Source organism: Theropithecus gelada, chromosome 6 (genome assembly GCF_003255815.1).
Source record: "Theropithecus gelada isolate Dixy chromosome 6, Tgel_1.0, whole genome shotgun sequence".
Classification (NCBI taxonomy): domain Eukaryota; kingdom Metazoa; phylum Chordata; class Mammalia; order Primates; family Cercopithecidae; genus Theropithecus; species Theropithecus gelada.
Genome location: NC_037673.1, coordinates 11,037,569 through 11,058,594, shown reverse-complemented (window position 1 = coordinate 11,058,594; position 21,026 = coordinate 11,037,569). Strand labels below are relative to the sequence as shown.

Genomic DNA, 21,026 nt, shown 5'->3' with positions numbered 1-21,026 from the left:
AGTCTTTGCAAAGTGCTGGTTTCTGTTTAGCCCTTGGGAAAGAAAGCCTAATGGTGTTTAGCTAGGGAAGGGCTATAATGAGTCCAGGAATTCCATTTTCAAGGCTTCTCTAGGGTCCCCTTGGCCAAGAGGAGATTAGTTCAGTCAGTTGGGGGGCTTAGAATTTTATCTTAGGTTTACAGATTGGTATGGACCTGTCCTATTCTAGCAATAAATAGCATTCATTCATGGATACATAAATTAATTTTTTAAAACCCTGTCTCTACTCATTAAGTGATGCATTTTTCAATAGAATAATGTTAAAGATTCATAATTGCATATCACAATTTGTATGCTTTAATAATTGTATATAATAATTGTATATGTCTTGATCAGTTGTGTACTAATGATGTCCATATGATGATAACTCAATCCAAAAGAAAAATTAACAGTTACAGCTTTATGGTCAGAGGGAGAAAGGGATATATATGTGTGTATATATATATATGTGTTGGTTTAATGAAATATCAAGGCACTGTCTTTTGATCTATATAGGATTTATTTTAAAGGGAAAAACCATGGAAATTCCTTTAACAACTGAACGCTTCATACTCTAAATTTTATTGGGTCAGCTCTAAGCCTTTCGTTAAGCCTGCAGAGGAAAATAAAACTTCTGAAACATTCCATTAGGCTTGACCTTTGAACCAGTTTCTCAGAAACAAGAAAGGAAATGAAGAGTTTCAGCTCTCCTTAAACACCAGTTCAGGCAAAGAGGGTTCATTCTTGTGCTACAGACTTTGATTTCCATTTAAGGCTTTCACTCTTTAGAAAAAAAAAAAAAAAGGATACTGCATTAGGTTGAAAGCTGGAAAAATTAAACTTGGCCTTCAGTTTTCTGAGAAATCAGCACTCAGTTCTTAGCAAATTTCAGAAGCAAACTTAGCCACCAAACAAATGGTTTCTTTCAATTAACACACAGCAAATAAGGATGTCTGGAGTCGCTTTTAAACAATAGGTCAACTATACACTTTCCCATCCTGTTACCCTCTCCACGTTCAATGGCACACTGTGGTGGAGGTGGCAGGCTGCCCTTGGCTCAGAAGACAGGCATTTCATCTTTTCAAGAAAGCCAGAATTCTGCCCTGCCAATAACCTGATGTGCCCCCGACCTTATTAGGAGAGACACCATTTAGTTTCATCGTTATTATTACACAAAGAGAAGCCAAGGGAAATAGTCTCAAATACTTCCCAGATTGTTAATACAAGAGAAGGCATGCTTTCTTTAGATGGTCATTGGAATTGATAGAGAAAGTTTCTTTGGTAACTTTCAACAACAACAACAACAAAAAATGAGCATATGATGACTTACTAAAATGTACCCTTTAAGGTTTTCTCTGCTGTTTCAAGTGGTAACACTTGGAGAATGACATGCAAAGGTGTGACTTAGAAAATGTTCTGTGTACAGGGAGTGAACATTTCAGCAGGGTTTCAATCTCATGGGGAAGATTACCTGTAAAATGGTGTGGGCATTGTTCTTTCTAGTTGTTTTGGGTCGTTTTGCTGTTTGGCATATAAACATGAGAAAAGGGTAACTGGGGCCTACCCAGGGTCCCTGCTGCCCTCACCACGAGGTTCAACCTCTGTAGGTTTGGAGTCAAGCCAGACCATAGTCAGAAAATATCTAAGACAGAGTAGCTTAGTGGAAGCAGGGAGTGGGAGAGGGAAAGAAAAAACGTGGAGCTGATATAATTTGAGAAATCTTGAAGTGCAAAGATGTGCCGGAGGAATGGCATTACAAATTGCAAATCCCAATTTTTCTGGAGACTGGAAATAAATGTGTTTGAAATGTATATCTTTTAGGGAAAAAAATACCAGAAAGTATTAACTAAAATATCAGAACATTGAAAAGAAAATAAGGACCATAAAAACATATTTTACTGCAGTTGACTAATGACAAGCTAATGCCATTTAGGTTTTTAATGAAGTTGTTAGTATTTAAACCTTAGACAATATTCATAGACATTCCACATATTTATTTCAAAAGGCCCTTGAAAAAGTTTATTCTGTTTTTGTAAATATTGTTGATAAACTGATTGATTACCTAGTTAGATAACTCAAGAGTCTACGTTATATACTTTTTACCCCTGTCTCTGACAAGAAGTTATTCCTTGTCACTGTCTCAGTCCATTTCCTAATGGTGCAGGCAGCTTTATAGCTTTTTGCTTACTTTACATTTATTCATCTTTCATTTGACAGCATTCATAATTTTAATGATAGGATAGTATGTATAAAGCATGATTTTTTTCTTGACGTGCACCATGGTTTACTAGACATGGATAGGTCAGAGAGCATTGAAGAATCTCATACTCAAAGTTGACAAAGAGTACCTTTCTGAAACATTTGTTTCTATTACAGAACAAAAATAGACTGGTGATTTTAAAAGCTTTGGATCAGAGAGTTATCTTTGCTGTCTAACATCTTTTAGAACTATCCTGAAGGCAAGGGAAGAATCAACATGAAGCGTGACGTATTTGAATGAAATTAAGGTATCATCTCTGAGGCTCCTTAGTTGCTCTCAGTAAATTGTTGCGATGTGATGTTTTCTTTCCTGGGGAGGGGCAGGTGCTTCCAGAATCCTTTCGGAATGGTGATGCTTGGAGGGAAGGATAAGACCCCAGTGAGTTGCTCAGTTGCCCACTCCTCACTATGTCCCAACTTAGTTCATCATCATAGATCCTGTGACTCATTGACTTTCAGGATGCTTTGAATTTAATAGCCAGAGAATGTTGGAAAAAAGTCAGAAATACCCTGGATGCAGTGTCTCATGCCTGTATTCTCAGCTACTCAGGAGGCTAAGGCAGGAAGATCATATGAGGCCAGGAGTTCAAGACCAGCCTGGGCAATATAGTGAGACCCCCCCATCTCTAAATTTTTTTGTTTTTTAGTTTGCTGGGCAGTGGTGGTGCACACTGTAGTCCCGGCTGTTCAGGAAGCTGAGATAGGAGGATCACTTAACCCCAGGAGTTCAAGGCTGCAGTGAGCTGTGACTGTGCCACAGTACTCAACCTTGAGCAAGACAGCAAGATCCTGACTCAGACAAACAAGCAAATGTGTGGTAAAGCTGTGCCTCACATATTCATGAAATAAGCTATGTCACAGACATAATTTGTCAGATAACCACATCTGCCCACAGAACTAAAGATCATGTTACTTTTTGCCTCTGATCTCTAAATTTACATCTGTTTCTTTCAACAAATTGCCCTGTAGCCTTCCCTTTAGAGCAGGTATCTCCATACACAGAGCAAGTGTACATACAATCTCTTTAAATGTATTTATTTTTAAAAAGCACATGCATGTGCTTTGTTACCCGCTGAAGGAGAACACCCATAGTTTTGTAAAAACATGTGTTGACTTTGAATATATATTTTGTCCTATACTGTGCACATTTTAAAGTATCTCACTTGTAATAAGGCACTTTTTATCCTATAGCTGTCAAAATAAAAAAAACTTACATAATAAATGTATCCAAGAAGCCACTCAAAATACATATTATAGAACAATTTCATAATATAGAACAATTTCATAAAATATTGAAAAATGAATCAACCCAGTGTAGCTTTGCTGCTTTTATATATAGAGTGAAATGACACTTCAGTGGAACTCTTGTGTGGGATCGTGCATTTATATCACCAGTCTTTTTGGAGGCAATTCATAAATGCTTATTGCATAATATTATTATGCAACTATGCCTTCATTATGTCAATAGAGATTCTCTGTGGCAAGCACTGTGGTAACATGAAAATTACCAAGATGAGTAAGATATGTCTGCATCTTCAAGAAACTTTGGGATGTCTGCGGGAAAATGACGGACCTGCAGTTTCCGTACTGCGACACATGAAGTGAAAATGCTGGGCACTGATATCATGGGAGGCTGAGCAGGAGCAGTTAGCATGGGCAGGAAGGGAGACACTTTCTACAGCAAGCCGCATGAGGTGACTGAAGAAGAGGCTACTTAAGTCAGGTTCATGATGAGTTTCTTGCAAAAGGAAGAGTATGATATGTATAGAGAAGCAAAAGTTACCAGCGTGGGAGTTGCAGAAGTGTGGAGGGAGGAACAGAACAGGACACCACCAGAGGCGTCGTGTGGCAGGCCCAGTTCCCAACAGGGCTCACTAGGGCCTTCCACTGTTCCAGGGGCTTGGAGCCAGGAGATAACATAACTAGATGTATTTATTGTGCTTGGAATCACGGCCATAAGGAGTGGAGAGATGGGGTTGAGCTTTAGGAAGTTCACCTCTGCTTTAGAATCAGACATGGGAGGACAGTGCTATAAGCCAAGCTTCATGCTGAAAATCTCTAGGGAAGAATCACCAAGAACCATGTTAATTACCTTTGTGTGTTTGTGTGTGTGTGGTGTGTGTGCATGCATGTGTGTGTGTGGTGTGTATGTGCATTGGGGGAGTTATTTATTTCTCCAGTCTCTGAAACAGGGACTGTCCCTCACAAGTTTCCCATCTTTCTCTTGCAACTGTATTACTTTCCTTTACGAACCTCTCACAATCCCTACTTCACATTTTTAGTGCATCATTCTCAAGATGCCTTGGGTTGATGAGGATGACTTTTGCAGCTATTACAGGACTTTCTTAAATAGCAATATGTGCAGGCATGATGAAGAAGGTTGTAATGTTGGCAGTAAGTCAGAGCTATTTGTCCCTGGCTTGGTGGCTACTGTTTAAACCTCCCAGCCTTGTTCAGTTATCACCATCACCCAAGTAAAGCATGGAGGTAATCCCAGAGCAGGGGGCAGCATCCATGGTAAAGAACACAGTATAATGTTGATTTGACATAATAATCTTATTATCCACACAATATCTGCAAGTGACAAGAATGGAAAATCAAATTCCTTTTTAATGCAGCAACACACATATGTAGAAACTCACTGTTGTATAAAACATTGTCCATTTTTATGTCAATTTTACCGATCACTTAAACTGTTTTAATTTTCTTTTGCTCGGTGGTAGATCCATTACCATTTCAGTTTTATGTTATGTACATTAGAAAGATGATAAAACTGATCTTTAGAATATGTTAGTTAGCTCTGCATTTATTTGAGAAAAAAAGAGGTCATATGCATACATTTTCAACTTAGAAAATACTACTTCTTGCATAACATTTTGAAAACATCTTCATGTTTATCAAACTCAAAAAAATAGATCATGTAGGCCGGGCGCGGTGGCTCAAGCCTGTAATCCCAGCACTTTGGGAGGCCGAGACGGGCGGATCACGAGGTCAGGAGATCGAGACCATCCTGGCTGACACGGTGAAACCCCGTCTCTACTAAAAAATACAAAAAACTAGCCGGGCTCAGTGGCGGGCGCCTGTAGTCCCAGCTACTCGGGAGGCTGAGGCAGGAGAATGGCGTGAACCCGGGAGGCGGAGCTTGCAGTGAGCTGAGATCCGGCCACTGCACTCCAGCCTGGGCGACAGAGCAAGACTCCGTCTCAAAAAAAAAAAAAAAAAAAAAAAATAGATCATGTAAAGCTATGTTAAATTCTGTTTCTTTAATCTTAGGAATTGGTGTCACTTTCATAATTTTCTAAGATTAACCAGGGCCTATTTTAGAATTTTGCTTTAAGATACTTGATATGATTGGCTTTGTGTCCCCACCCAAATCTCATCTTATAGCTCCCATACCTCCCACGTGTTGTGGGAGGGATCCGGTGGGAGATGATTAAATCACGCAGGCGGGTCTTTCCCATGCCATTCTCATGATAGTGAATGGGATCTGATGGTTTTTAAAATGGGAGTCTGTATGCAAAGCTCCCTCTTTGCCTCTTGCCATCGACATGAGATGTGACTTGCTTTTCCTTGCCTTCCACCGTGGTTGTGAGGCGCCCCCCAGCCATGTGGAACTGCAAGTCCAATTAACCTCTTTCTGTTGTAAATTTCCCAGTCTCCGGTATGTCTTTATCAGCAGCATGAAAACGGACTAATACAATCTCTTTTCCTTTTCAGTTCTTCAGCTGATTGGGTGTTTGGTATGCTGTACTATTTTCTCACCCACATAGGATTTTTAAAACCATGACATAGTGGCTGGTTTGTCTGAGGATACCAGTGTTTAGATAAACAAGAAACCTAGTGGAGAAAAAAAACACTGAAGCAACTTTACTTATGTGAGTGAAAGTGAAATATGTTAATGTTTATGGAGAACAACTTTTTTCCTGCCAAAACCTGCCAACCAAATTTACAGAAACAAAAGAAAAAAGAGAGTTATACAAAATATTGTATTTGTGCATCGATTTAATTTCCTTTTGATATTTACCTGTGTTGTAAGTGAACCATGCCAGTTGAATGCAATTGAGCAGTGCCTGTGACTAAGGAACTGGAATGTAAACTCTGTGTAGAATGGTCAGAACCACTGGGCATCGTTTCCATTTCACATGTGATTAGTGTTCTCAGAGTTCAGCTCACTGCCTGTGCATATGTGGCATCCATTTGTGAGCCTGCCAAGGCAGGCCTGACAACTTCATGGAAACAGGAAACACGTTATGCATTTCCCACTAAAATATGACAGGCTAAAGTATTCTGATCATCAGCTAAAGAAAATCCAAAAAAATCAAATACATGAAAAAATACAGATAACTACAGACTTCTTCAGGCTGTGCGCAGTGGCTCATGCGTGTAATCCCAGCACTTTGGGATGCCGAGGCTGGTGGATCACCTGAGGTCAGGAGTTCGAGACCAGCATGGCCAACATGGTGAAACCCTGTCTCTACTAAAAATACAAAAATTAGTTGGAAGTGGTGGCAGGAGCCTGTAATCCCAGCTGCTTGGGAGACTAAGGCAGGAGGATCGCTTGAACAGGAGACGCGGAAGTTGTGGTGAGCTGAGATTGCGCCATTGCACTCCAGCCTGGGCGACAGAGTGAGAGTATGTCTCAAAAATAAATAAATAAATATGAATGAATAAATTAATTAAAACACTATAGAATTCTGTGGTTTGTCACACACTAAAACTTTGCAAATGACTTCACAGGATGATTTTAAATAGAATGTCCATTAAATAGACATTTTAGTTTATAAATATTTATTTTACATATTCTTAAAACTCTCTAATTACATAAAATTATTGTGTAGGTCTTTAACACTCTTTATTCAACAAATACTTATTGAGTATCAACCATGGGCTTGGCTCTGTTCCAGGTATTGGAAAACAGGCACAGTTTCTGTTCTGTTGAAGCCTATGTAGTAGTCAGAAGAAAGAGACATGCAACAAATAAACACAGTCTTAAGTAGATAGAAGGTTCTGCAGAAAATGAGGCAAGGTAAGGAGACTGAGAATGAAAGATGTGCCACTTTACATGAGGTGGTCAGGAAAAGCTATGAAAGTGAGTTTGTGACTCAGTTTGCTTAAGAGTAAAATGAGAATAATAACAGCCCTTTGTTAACAATTACAAGATTGCTGTGTGGAATAATTTGAGTTAAACGTACAAAATGCTTAAAACACTGCCTGATGTTATATAGGTACGTTCTCTCATTATTAATACATCTTTTTATTATTGATATTATTATAGACATTTCTATATATTTTTTTCTGGGTAGAGAGAGAAAAATGGGGCAGCACCTAGAGTTGCATGTGTTGTGACTGTTTGCTTTGTTTTATTTAAGATAAGAAGTTTACAGCATGTTTTTATGTGGTTGGGAATGCCACCAAAGAAGGATAAAACTTGGTGCAGCAGGAGAAGAGGCCATTGTTGTAAGGAAGGATCTTACCTATGGCAGAAGGAATGGATTTAGTGGTGTCAAAGGGAAAGGGGATGATTTGTCTACATTTTCACAAAAGCAAAGGCACAGTAGATGAGAACAAATCCAGTTGGGTTGAAGGATCTGGTGAGGAGAGGGTGACTTTTTGTTTTCTTACTGAGAAAAGAAATCAAGTTCTTGCTTGAGCCTGAGGAGGGGCCTAGGGAGCTAAGGATTGAGGGTTAAGATTGGGGTGCCCTTCCTGTACATGGGAGGGGGCATGGACTGGAGAGGGAGGTGGAACTGCCTGCCACGCAGGGCTGAGTGTCCACTGGAAGGGAGTGGTTATAAATTCAGAGGACAACCTTCAGCGTGGCTTGATGTTTGTCTTTGGTCACGCTCAGGAGCCGGGACAAAGGAGGCAGTGAGTCAGGCCTCCTCTGAGGTTGCCAGGTGAACACCGTGGAGGGACAGGAAGAAGGGGTGATAGCAGCTGGACTTCGGGTCTAGCCTGGTGAGGAGAACCAGAGAATGAGCGAGTGATGGACAGAGGGAAGGTGGTAGGTCCGTGTACTGGAGTTTCTTTTGGGTTCATAAAGAAAGAATTCAGATTCCTTGAGTCTACCAAAGTCAGTAGAATGCAGCTCAATCCTGTACTTCACCAGAGGGACCGAGGGTTCCCTGAACACCTCTGAGCATGCCACGCGTGCTCACTGGCAGTAGGGCAAGGATATGGTTCAACTCCTAACTCTAGAACGCTGCTCAGTGTGGCAGGGGCTCCAGTACAAAGAAGCATAAAAATCCTGATAATATTTTAGTACCATGATCCATGTGGTGCTGCATTTGAAGTCCTGCACCCTTTCAAACATCTGATGGAAGCTCTGGGCATCTTCACATTTCCATCTTTGCATAGATCCATACTTGTAGAATTCTGCAATTAATTTTAGGGTTAATTGGGCATGAGAGAATCCTGTCTGTGGACCTAGGAACCTCAGATTAAGGATCAAGGCTTTAAAAGTCTGCATTACATATGTCAATTATAAAAATTAATAATTTGAATTAAATAATCGTATTTATAACTGGAAAATACTTTCCCTGAAAGATACTCTCTTCGCTCAAAGGAACCAATCAAAATATAAAAATAATTAAAAAGTACTTATAATTAACACGCAAAATATACTTTCAGTGGACAAAGTACCATAGAGGGACACATAAAGGTTTATAAGATATTCAGCATTCCAAACAGTGGATAATTGGGAGTTTCTTATAGAGAGAAAGCAAAATAGGAAGAACTGATACTTAGAAATCATGCAAGAATGCACTGACCTCAGTGTGTTTTCTGGGCATTAAAGTATTATTTGTTCAGCTAACTATGCTACCATAGCCACCAAAATGGTGTTATCAATGAAGAGAGGGCATAGTATATGGTGTATGGCAGTTAACATGATGGTATCTAGGGTAAGACTGAGTTCAAATCCTAGTTTTCCACTAACTAGCTGTGTGACCCTGGGCTCGGTAATAAATCTCATTGAGCCTCAGTTTCTTAACCTGTAAGATGCAGATACAATAATAGTGGATAAGAGTACCTACCTCATGGAGCCCCCAAAAGATTAAAAGAGATGATGCACCTAAAGTGCTTAGATTAGCTGGGCGTGGTGGTGGGTGCAGGTAGTACCAGCTACTCGGGAGGCTGAGGCATGAGAATTGTTTGAACCCGGGAGGCAGAGGTTACAGTGAGCCAAGTTCACACCACTACACTCCACCCTGAGGAACAGAGCGAGATTCTGTCTCAAAAAACAAACAAATAAATAATAAAGTGCTTAGAATATACCTGGCAGCTAGTAATTGTTCAATAAATGGTGAGTATCAGTCCTGATTTACCCTAATTATATGCTCCAGCGATAATTTAGACTTTTTGTGTTGTGTGTGTGTGTGTGTGTGTGTGTGTGTGTGTTTTTCTTTTTCTTAGCTGTAGCCTTTTAATTGGGTCTGGAATCAAATTAACATTTAGAAACCTTGTTAATAAAATGTATTGTGAAAGAAATCATAATTAACAGGATAAATGCTCTTTTCCTCTTGGTCTCAACAAGCATTTTAATCCAGGTTGGTAATGGCCAAAAGTTGTCCGTTTTAGTTGCTACCTAGGGTATTATATGAAATTAATTTCTATCTACTGGTGATAAGACAATCAGAGTATTCCAAAACAATGTTATTTATATTTTCATAAAAGTCAAACTCTTTATCAAGCTTACTGTGTAGGACCAACCAAAGAAGATAAAGAACTGTAGCCATCCACTTCCATAGCTATGATAAAGCCTGCAGACCCTTCACTATGGCACTGAAATGAAACATTGAGAACTGGAGTTTTTCGAAACAAAACTCTAACATGTTCTGCAAAGTTAATTAGCTCTCAGAATTATTAACAGGAAAAGTTGAAAACTTGTATGTTTTAATTATCCAGCTTCAAAAACCAAATTCATCCCTCAGTTTCGTATTTAATATAAACATCTATCCACATGTATTTGTATGTTAATAATTTACCCTAAATAAAATGTCATTGTTTACAATTTCCCAGTTATTGTACTAGGTTGTGTGAACAAATAAAACTCTAAAATAAAAAGTGCTGTGAAGCCAGTTTCTACTGGCGAAAGTTAGAGAAATGGGATAGAACAATGGAATCAACAGTACAGAATTGTTTATACATTGTTTCAATATTGTTCAGATGTGGAGTATAAAAGAATTTGAGATCTTCACTCTCTCTAAGATTGTATCACCTTTAATAAAATGATAGCAAAAGCTGTACTCTGCATTACATCAGTTGCCATATTAAATTACCTCTTTAACTGCTCTACTCTTTCTAGTACAAGGTAGTATGGAGAGGATCATAGCTTTGAAAACTAAACTGATGGATTTCATTCTTGGTGAACCCTCTGCTACTAGGGTTTCCTGTTTTTATTTAAAGTTCTTATTGCTAGCATAGCCTAATAAAAAAACTGGAAAATTATAATTAATGATTATTTTTGTTAACAAATTAAAAGACTTGATACCCAGTGATAATTGAATTTTAAATAAACAATGAAAAGTTTTTAGTATAGAATGTTTCTTGCAATATTTGCAACATATTCTAATATATATATATATATATATATATATATATATATATGCATTGTTTAGCTGAAATTCAACGGTAACTGGGCACTCTCTATTTTCCCTGGCCACCCTACCAGCCACCCCTGGCTACCCCATACCTCCCCCAATCATGTCCCCATTGCAGCTAAGACATTAGGGGTAGTGGGAGCCAGGAGTCAGAACTCATTGCTCAGCTTTGAGGTTCAAACAGACATTTTTAAATGTTTAGCCAAATTTTGGTAGGAATGCAAGATTCTTTGATTTTAAAAAGTCAGTCTGGGCCAGGCACAGTGGCTCATGCCAGTAATCCCAGCACTCTTGGAGGCTGAGGCAGGAGGATCCCTTGAGCCTAGGAGTTCAAAACCGGCCTGGGCAATAAAGGGAGACCCCATCTCTACAAATAGTAGTAGTATTAATAATAATAATAAACTAGCTAGGCATTGTGGTGTGCATGCTTGTGGTCCCAGCTCCTTAGGAGACTGAGGCAGGAGGATAGGATTGCCTGATCCCTGGAGGTAGAGGCTGCAGTGAGCTGTGATCACACCATCACACTCCAGCCTGGGTGACAGAGTGAGACCCTGTCTCTAGGGGAAGAAGGCTTTTGGGGTGCCCAAAACACAACTTTGAGTCTGACTTGGGAGCAGACAAGAATCCAGATATAACACAGAGCACATTTCTGGACTTTAGAAAAGAAGAGAAATGATCAAGCAGGAATCAGAAAGTCAGGAAATTCACAGGGGACTAGTCCACAGTTCAGCTGCTGTGTGAGACCCCAGGAAGGTATCTGAAGACCCTGCCTCCTAAGATTGAGCCAGGTTGGATAGCCAGAAAGGGGCTGGTGGCTTGATATGGTTTGACTCTGTGTCCCCACCCAAATGTCATGTCGAATTGTAATTCCCTATTTGGAGGAGGGGCTTGGTGGGAGATGATTGGATCATGGGGGTGGATTTCCCTCTTGCTATTCTAGTAATAGTGAGTTCTCATGAGATCTGGTTATTTAAACGTATGTGGCACTTCCTCCTTTGCTTGCTCTTCTCCTGCTCCTGCCACGTAAGACATTCCTGCTTCCCCATTCACCTTCCGCCATGAGTGTAAGTTTCCTGAGGCCTCCCTGCCATGCTTCCTGTACAGCCTGTGTAACCATGAGCCAATTAAACCTCTTTTCTTTGTAAATTACCCAGTTTCAGCTATTTCTTTATAGCAGTGTGAGAACAGACTAATACATGGCTGCTCTCTGCTCAGGATTCCAAGAAGACCTGTCCTCCCAGGTCACCAGCACCAACATGGTTGAGGAGAAAGGCAGCAGGTGAAACGGGACTCAGGAATGCCTCCACTTCCCTTCCACTGCACCTCACAGGCAGGAATTCCAGTTGTTTCCACAGGTCCCTAAAGAAGGGCCCAGAGTGTCGGGGGCTTGGAAGAAGGTCTCGGGACTGGAAGTCAGAGAAAGTGCAAAACTTGTCACTGAGCCTTGGAAAAACCTTGTCCCTGAGCACGCCAGGCAGCTGTACTGAGGCTCGGGATCCTGCACAGGCCTGTAAGACCCTAGCCCTGTTTCCTGCTGCTGCCCCAAATCCTGCTCAGGGAGGAGAAGGAGGAGGGACAGGAGGAAATCTGAACAGCTCTTCTTGTGATGGAGTTGAAAAGCAGACCTATCTGTACAAGTTGACTCTAACTGGAATGTCACTGGGTTCTGACGGGGATGAAGGAAAGGGTCTGTCCAAGCACACAGAAGCTGTGGAACAGGAGTTTAGAGAGAAAAACAAAGTCACCTTTCTGCGCCAAAGATGAGTAATGTTCAGATTCTGACCTGCTCCAATGGATGTGCTCAGAGCCAAAGGAGCTGCAACCCACAGGCATTCTCCAGGCCCCTAATTCTCCACGGAGGAAGTACAGTTTAAATTGATTTTAATGGTGTTTTGAAACAGAGATAAAAGTGTTCTGGAAGGGTAAAATGCCACAAGCAAAATCTCATTTAGAAAATATACAGATATGTGACAAGGAGAAGTTGTCCAGGGATGTATGACTGGCTTCAAGTGTGTGTGACAGACTGTGTAAGCGTGTTTCTGTGAGAGTACGGGGTGGGTGTGAATGTTTAAGACTGTGGGAGGTGAGGGTGAGGGTATATGGGGAGTGTGTGTGTGAGTGTGCGTGTTGGATGGCGGTGGATGGGGAGTGATATGGTTTGGCTGTGTCCCCACCAAATCTCAGTTTGAATTGTATCTCCCAGAATTCCCACATATTGTGAGAGGGACCCGGGGGAAGTAATTGAATCATGGGGGCCAGTCTTTCCCGTGCTATTCTCGTGATAGTGAATAAGTCTCACGAGATCTGATGGGCTTATCAGGGGTTTCCGCTTTTGCTTCTTCCTCATTTTCTCTTGCCACTGCCATGTAAGAAGTGCCTTTCGCCTCCTGCCATGATTCTGAGGGCTCCCCAGCCATGTGGAACTGTAAGTCCAATTAAACCCCTTTTTCTTCCCAGTCTTGGGTATGTCTTATCAGCAACGTGAAAACAGACTAATACAGGGAGTATGTGTGTGGGGGGTGGGGGCAGANAAAAAAAAAAAAAAAGTAATTATAATCTAAGCAGAGGCTGACCATGCTTAGGCATACAATTTAAAACACTGTCTTAGCCCATTTGGGCCGCTATAACACAATGCCACAAACTGGGTGCCTTACAAACAAGATAAATGTATTTTTTACAGTTCTGGAGGCTGGGAAGTCTGAGAGCAAGACAGCAGCAAGTTCGTTGTGTGGTGAGGGCCAGTGTACTGGCTCAGGGACAGCAGTCTTTGCTGCGTCCTCGCATGGTGGAAAGAGGATGGCTAACTCTCTTGGATCTGTTTTAGAACAGCACTGTCTACCTTCATGAGAGGTCTACTCTCATGACCTAAGCACCTCCCAAAGTCCTCATCTTCTCACACCATCCCCTTAGGAATTAGGATTTCAACAATGAATTTGAGCAGGGACGCCAACATTCAGTCCATAACAATCAGTAATTATGCAGTAACTAAAGCAGGACTTTTAACAGGCAGCACCATGAGTTTAATATAATGCGTATTTGCCCTTAAAAGTAATAAATTTCATTTATCTTGAAAATCTTCTATAATTGATACTTTTTTCATCATTAGACTAATATTTTCTTATGAAACCAACTTTTTTATAGAAAATTGTTTCATGAGCCCCAGTTAAAGTGAGCATAAGATGATCCCTTTACATAACGAGATAATATGGTACAAATTATTACTAGTGAGAGGTTATTTTAAAATATAGGCATTGTTCAGCAAGCGAAACGTTCTTCAGCCCCTTGGCCCCCTGTCATGTTTTTACAAGTCTCCGAAGCAGGCCTTGCTTGCTGTCTCCTGCTGAGAATAGAAGGCTTCCTCCCACCAGGTTGCTTCTCCTGGTGCCCCTGTGCATTGCGCCCTGTGCCGATGTCCTTGTGTACACACACACACACACACACACACACACACCCCTCTACCTTTGTGGTTTGGGTATTATCTCACAGATATAGCCTGATCTACCCTCGCTTCATCACTGATTCAGGAGCAGAGAAAGAAGGGATGAAAAATTTTCTGGGTATGGGATATGGAAAGAATTACTACAGCAGTAAAACTAACTTGTTCTTAGAGACTGATAAATGACTCTGAAGGTAATTCAGAAAAAAAAAAAAAAGGCTTTGGGATCACATTTTGAGCAAAGTAGCCTCATTTAACTAAGCCCATGGCCACCTCATGGGGCCACTCTGAAAGACAGAGGTACCTTCAACCTGCACCCCTAAGACGCTGGTAACAACCCCAGGTTGCGGAGAGGAGCCCTGCACTGAGACCATGAGCACGCTCCCGCAGGGACACACAGAAGGGAAACCCGGTGTGAGCAGAAGTGTCACTCCTCTGTTTTGAGGCAGAATGAGGGAGTTGTCACTAAGGACAGCACACTGAATTGTATGAATTTGAGATCACACTTCATTCTCTCTGCCTTTTCATTTGGGCACAGTGCAAGCCAAACCTTTGAGGCATTTTGGCATCTTGACTCAACAACATGGTGAAAGACCAAAGCATCAGACATTCCTATGCATATGTGTGGATAAAAGCACATCCATAAAGGTTGAAGATAGTTGGGCCTTGCATAACAGTCCCCAAGGTCAACCTGTGAGTTTTGAAAAAATAGCAGATCAGGAAGCAAAAGTCTTTTTGTTTCCAAGGCAACAGAATGACAAATAACTTGACTCTTAGTTGAATGGATGATAAGATGATTTCAGTATCTTTTCAACTGGAAATGGCTATAGAAAAGCAGACATCCTTGAATCCACCCCACGATAGCTCCTGGAGCCTGTTTTCCGAAGTTGTCCCAAAAGATGTTCTAACAACGTTGATGGAAGCAGCTTGCAACTTTTAATTTGTTGCAAAGAAAGAAGGAAGAGGTGAGGCAAATAGACCATTAATTCACATGACAAATATTTATTAAGAACAACTGTATTTTCAAATATCCCCCCAAAATATATCATGAATCTATTTATTTCTCTTCAGCCTGCACCTCCACACGCGCATCCTAAGCCAGCATCATCTCTTGCCTCTTCTATTGTCAGAGCCTCCTAACTGGCTTCTCTGCACTTTCAGTCTTGGTCTCTTCTAATCAATTCTTCTCACAGCAAAGAGAATACAAATCCTTCATTTGTGGAAATCAGACTGCTACTCTCCTGCTCACATTCTTCATTGTCTTCCTGTTACATTTAAGAACAAGTATAAAGTCTTCAAAAAATCTCTCTTGAGATCGTGGATGGGTCTAGCACCCCACCCCCTACTTCATGTCCCATCACTCTTTCTCTTGCATATTTGAGCCATTTGTGCAGGCCTCCATGCAATACCTTCAGTGGGCCAAACTTGTTTCCACTGCAAGGGCCTTCCTAGGGAGCCATCCCTCTGCCTAGGACATTCCCCCATGTTTCTCGCTTGGCCAACCCTGCTCATCTCTCAGATGTGCTCGAGAAGAGCACGTTCTTAATCCTCAGCACCACCTGCCCATCTAAGTCAGGTTATTTATTAAAAGCCATCCTGGCATCCTTAACCTTTCCTTCCCGACACTTTACATAGTTTGTTTCTGTGCATTAAGATGCAGGTGCTCCTTGTTAATTTTTTATTTCCTGTAGCAGCCCTGTCACCTAAGTCTGCACCTGGCTCACAGCAGACAGTGACGGACATTTTTAGAAAGAGGACGTGTGAGAGGGAGGGTGCTGTGTGAACAAGATGCATAAACAAACAATTCAATAGGATGTGACAAATGATACAAGAGCCACCTACATCAGTGAGGGCACAAGAAATTGCTGCCTGGGGAGATGGCTGCAGGGAAGGTGTCGGGGGAACACTAAGAGGCTAATACAGTATTGGCCTGAAAGCTGCAGTGGCATGACCAAAGGCACTGGAGTGGGGAGGTGGGGAGACAGAAGGGCAGAGCGCAGTGGTTAGAAGCCAGGATTGGGAGCCTGACGCTGAGGCCCATTCTGACTCTGCTCCCGACAGTGGGGCGATCTTGGGGAATCCATGCAAATGCTTCCTGTGCCAGGTTCCTCATCTGTCAAACGGAGATGGTAATAGTACCTGCCCTGTTGGGTGGTGCTTAAGATGAAAGGAGTTTGTGTTTGAAAGGCGCTCAGAACCATGTTTTGTGTGTAGTAAGAGCTACATTAGCACGTGGTATGACACATCCTCTGAAGGGAACAAGGCAGTGAGAGCGGTGACTGGGGGACGCAAGCGCGACCACAGGCACTTCTCAGACTGCTGTCTGGTGGCTGAGTGGATGCAGTGCATTCATTCATTCATTCATTCATTCAGCAAACAAATAAACCCACCATGCTGCAAGGAACTCGGGATAATGTGCTTCTTAAACTCAGTTCTTTTCCACATTGAGCTCAGACTAGTGGGAAACACATGGAGGTACCCAGCAGATGGAGAGAACAGATGGATGCACAAAACATGTTGGAAAAGGGGGAAAGAAGCTAACTGATCTCTGAGCACAGTGGCCAGGAAGAAACGGACTCTCTGCTGGGAGCACAGTTGAGTCAGGACAAGGTGGTTGGAAGAAAAGGGTGGTACAACCGAGTGGGCTGCCATGAGGCTAGACTGAGAGCGGAAACCCCTGGCCCCGCTCCTGCAAGGAACAAAATCCCTCCCACCACTGTTCCTTGTCCCTGATCTCAGTTTAAATAAATAGCACTCTTTTAAAAAAACTGATTTTATATTTGTAGTTTATATTTTTTAGACGGACCAAAAATTATTATACAAGTTTCAGGTCTGCAAAAACCTGGATACATCTAGGGATGAAATGCATTGCTGAGCACCATTGAGGGAAGAAGTAGTGTTATGCATGGGGGAGAGAGAGAGAGAGAGAGAGAGAGAGAGAGAGGTGCGTGCCTGTGTGTAATGCATTTATGTATACAAAAGGCCAAATAAAAAATGAAACAGTTTGTGCAACACTTCACAAAGGATTTTAATACAGTATTAATCCTCAACAACCAATAAGTCAGATACCATTTGTATTAGTCTGTTTTCATGCTGCTGATAAAGACATACTCAAGACTGGGTAATTTATAAAGAAAAAGAGATTTAATGGACTTACAATTCCACGTGGCTGGGGAGGCCTCACAATCATGGTGGAAGGTGAAAGCCACATCTTACGTGATGGCAGGCAAGAGAGAATGAGAACCAAGCAAAAGGGGTTTCTCCTTATAAAACCATCAGATCTCCTGAGACTTATTCACTATCATGAGAACAGTATGGGGGAAACCGCCCCCATGATTCAGTTATCTCCCACCAGGTCTACATGGTGGGAGCTACAATTCAAGATGAGATTTGGGTGGGGACACAGCCAAACCATATCAACGTTATCTTCATTTTAGAATGAAGACTGAGATTCAGGATACCCTCAATAACTAACCAAGGCTACTGAAAAAAGTGGAAACAGCTGGGCTGGTTTCCCATTACCACATACTTCCTCCTCATGGAATCAAAAAGCACCCAGAGAAATCTATGTCTTGGAGCTCTTCCTGAATGAAGGAGTAGTAGATCATGTCATTGTGGTCAGCAGATAAATACCGATGGCTGACATTTATTGAAGGCGAAGTCTGTGCCAGGCATCCCCTTCAGCAATTTGCATCCATTACATCACTTAAGTCCTCAGCAACTCAGTGAAAGGAGTGATAGTATCATCTATGTTTTATAGAAGGAGGAAACTGAGGCCAAAGCCAATGGGTGACTTACCCAGGGCCATAGAGCAAGTGGGAGGAGGTCTGAATTCAGCAAGGCCATCTGCGTGCAGAAACCATAGCATAACTACCACGTTAGGCTGCCCCTTATGGGTTCCATGAGCAACCTGTACCGACAGAAACAAATAATTAGGAATTCACTTTTTCCTAAGGTCAAGAGCATTGTCTTATTCTCATCATAGACTGAATTTGTATCCCAAACACCCTGAGTGGAAGAGAAAAGAAGTTTCTGGGGGCAGCCTGTGGCTTGATTATGTTCACAGTCTTAAGGAGAAAAGACACACATGGAACCTTACATTACATATAGGAGGTACCATGTGCTGAGGAGTGAGTGATTAAGACAGCAGGTTAACCCAGGGCTCAAAGTCTACCTATGCCTGTGGGTCTGAACACTGGGATAACTCTTTGGGGCAGTAGGCAGAAAGGAGGAAGGACATGAGGTTTCTTAAAGGAGAAAGGGCATCTGAAATGGTCCTCCTCCTCCTAATTTCCCTCTGCATTGTGAAACCTACCAGGTGATCCCTCATAACCAAAGCCAAAGCCAATGGGTGACTTACTGCACGTTTACATCCTCCATTTGCCCAGGAGATCATTTTCCCTCCAGCTGCTGTCACTAGTCAGAGGCAGCCTCTCAGAGCTGGGAAGCCGTGGTCACATCTGAAATCATCCTGTGACTCCTCAGCGTGGTTTCTTCTGCATTACCTGACAGTGGAGAACAGGTGAAGCATCATTGGAGATCTGGGGAAGGCATCTTTCTCTCTTCACTGCCTTTCTCTAAACCACATCTAAACTGAGGTGCTCTATTCTTAATCCCACATGCGGCATTTACGGGGTTTGTTGCGTTCCTTTGGCATCGTCCCTTTTCTGTCTTCCATGGCCCCTTGTAAGAAAGTAGCAGAAGGAGCAGACTGGGGGATATAAGAGAATAACTTCCTTTGTTGAAAGATGACACACATCCCCCCAAGACTTCAGCTAAGAGGATTCCCCAACAAGAAGTGTCTCCAGGTGTGCAAGGCTCTGGAGGAACATCCCCTCTGATTCCCTGGATCTCTCCCTGTCCCCGTGGTCTTCCTGATTGGGAGTGGCTATCATTCTCAGCTGCCCAGAGAGCACTACTTACTCTGAAAAACACAAGCCGGCTTCCTTTCCTTCCTCTCAGGACTGATGGGCTGAGCTAACCTTAGGGGAAGAATTGTATTCAAAAGCACAGAGGGCAGATATCAATTAATTACAAAGAAAAAGCCAGAAGCACAAGTTGAGGAAAGCAAATTTGGCACAGGTTTCTGATGTGACAGTTACCTTTCAACTCCAGCTCCTGGTGTGCCAAGGATCTAACTCCCAGTTGCCCACATTCCTTCTCGGGACACCGACCCCTCCCCTGATTTACCCACTCCCTCTTCCTCGAGGGCACACCATTCCAAGAAAGTCACGGAGCAGTGAAGGGCTGCGTTCCGTCTTCCAGGAACAGTGTCCTTTCCATCGTAAAGATGAAAGTTTAGGGCAATTAAGTCTCCAAAAATTTGAATCTATTTTTCCCCAGGGGTAGGAGGGGGCAAAAAACAGCAGAATTTCCACGCTTGTGATGGAAATGCAGTATGTGACTTTAATATAAAAATGTCTGTCTTAAGATTAAAACACAAAATATGTTTTCACCCACTCCCTGCTTGCTTGCAAACTGTCCTTATATTGCAGTGCTGAGCAAAGAATAAGAATTTTAAAATGTAATTTCTTCTCTCTCAACAGTGAAACTTCAGGGCAAGAAAACAATGTTTGATATTTTGGGGGTCATTGGAGAGAAACAAAAAGAAAGATTGTAAAGCGTGAGGAAGTTCTCCAAAAACGCACTATGTATGGTTGTTCGTATTAAGTCTAAAACATGATACAGTTCCTTGGTGGCACACCCTGCCACATAGTATTGGAACCACACACACACATTGGAATCTACTTTGTTTTTCCCTAGTTCATTTCAGCGACTCCAGCTGAGGGCATCCCAGATGTTTCCTGTCTGCTGGATCCTAGAGTAAGAAAGCAGATGGGGGCTGGGCACAGTGGCTTACAACTGTAATCCCAGCACTTTGGGAGGCAGATGTGGGCAAATCACGAGGTCAGGAGTTCAAGACCAGCCTGACCAACATAGTGAAACCCTGTCTCTACTAAAAATACAAAAAATTAGCTGAGCATGGTGGCGGGTGCCTGTAATCTCAACTACTTGGGAGGCTGATGTAGGAGAATCGCTTGAACCCCAAAGGCAGAGATAGGGCCACTGAGCTCCAGCCCAGCCCAGGCTCCGTCTCAAAAAAAAAAAAAAAAGAAAAAACGAGAAAGCAAAAGGGGAGACCACACACTGAGATACCAGTTCCTGTTTCATTCTGTTTTATTTTCTTCCCCATCAGTATCTTCCCCATCAGTATCAGATTGTGCCCTCTAATCCCAGCAGAAAGCTGTGCTACAGGCCGGTGTTGCCTGAAGCCATCTTGCCTTTCTACTTCCTGTTTCCAAAAGGCGGCACCCTGGAAGGGATGAGAGTGGGAACTGGGGGTCCTCAAAAGGGTAGAGGCTTAGCCTCCCATGGGGAGGGGCTAGGATAGCCAGATAAAATACAAGATGTCCAGCCACATTTGAACTTCAGATAAACAACGAATAAATTTTTAGTGTAAGTATATATGTTCCAAATATTGCCTGGAACATACTTTCACTTAAAAAAAAAAAAAGTTGTTTGTCTAAAATGCAAATTTAACTGCGTGTCCTGTATTACTTACTAAATCTGGGAACTGTGTGTGGGGAGGGTGGGAAGGACTTTGGATCTGTAGTCATTGGGGCCCCAGGCCTGGTGTTCACACTGGGAGGTGGAGGTGGCAGCACATCCGGGGGGACAGGGAGCCCTGACAAGGAAGCTGGACCAGACTTGAG

At 42.2% G+C, this 21,026-nt stretch overlaps 1 protein-coding gene across 7 annotated transcripts in view; it reads left to right on the top strand.

Annotated features, from left to right (window-relative positions):
* CTNND2 (catenin delta 2) overlaps positions 1-21,026 on the top strand; it is a 928,994-nt gene that overhangs the window by 582,947 nt on the left and 325,021 nt on the right. The gene's annotated exons all lie outside the window — the stretch shown is intronic.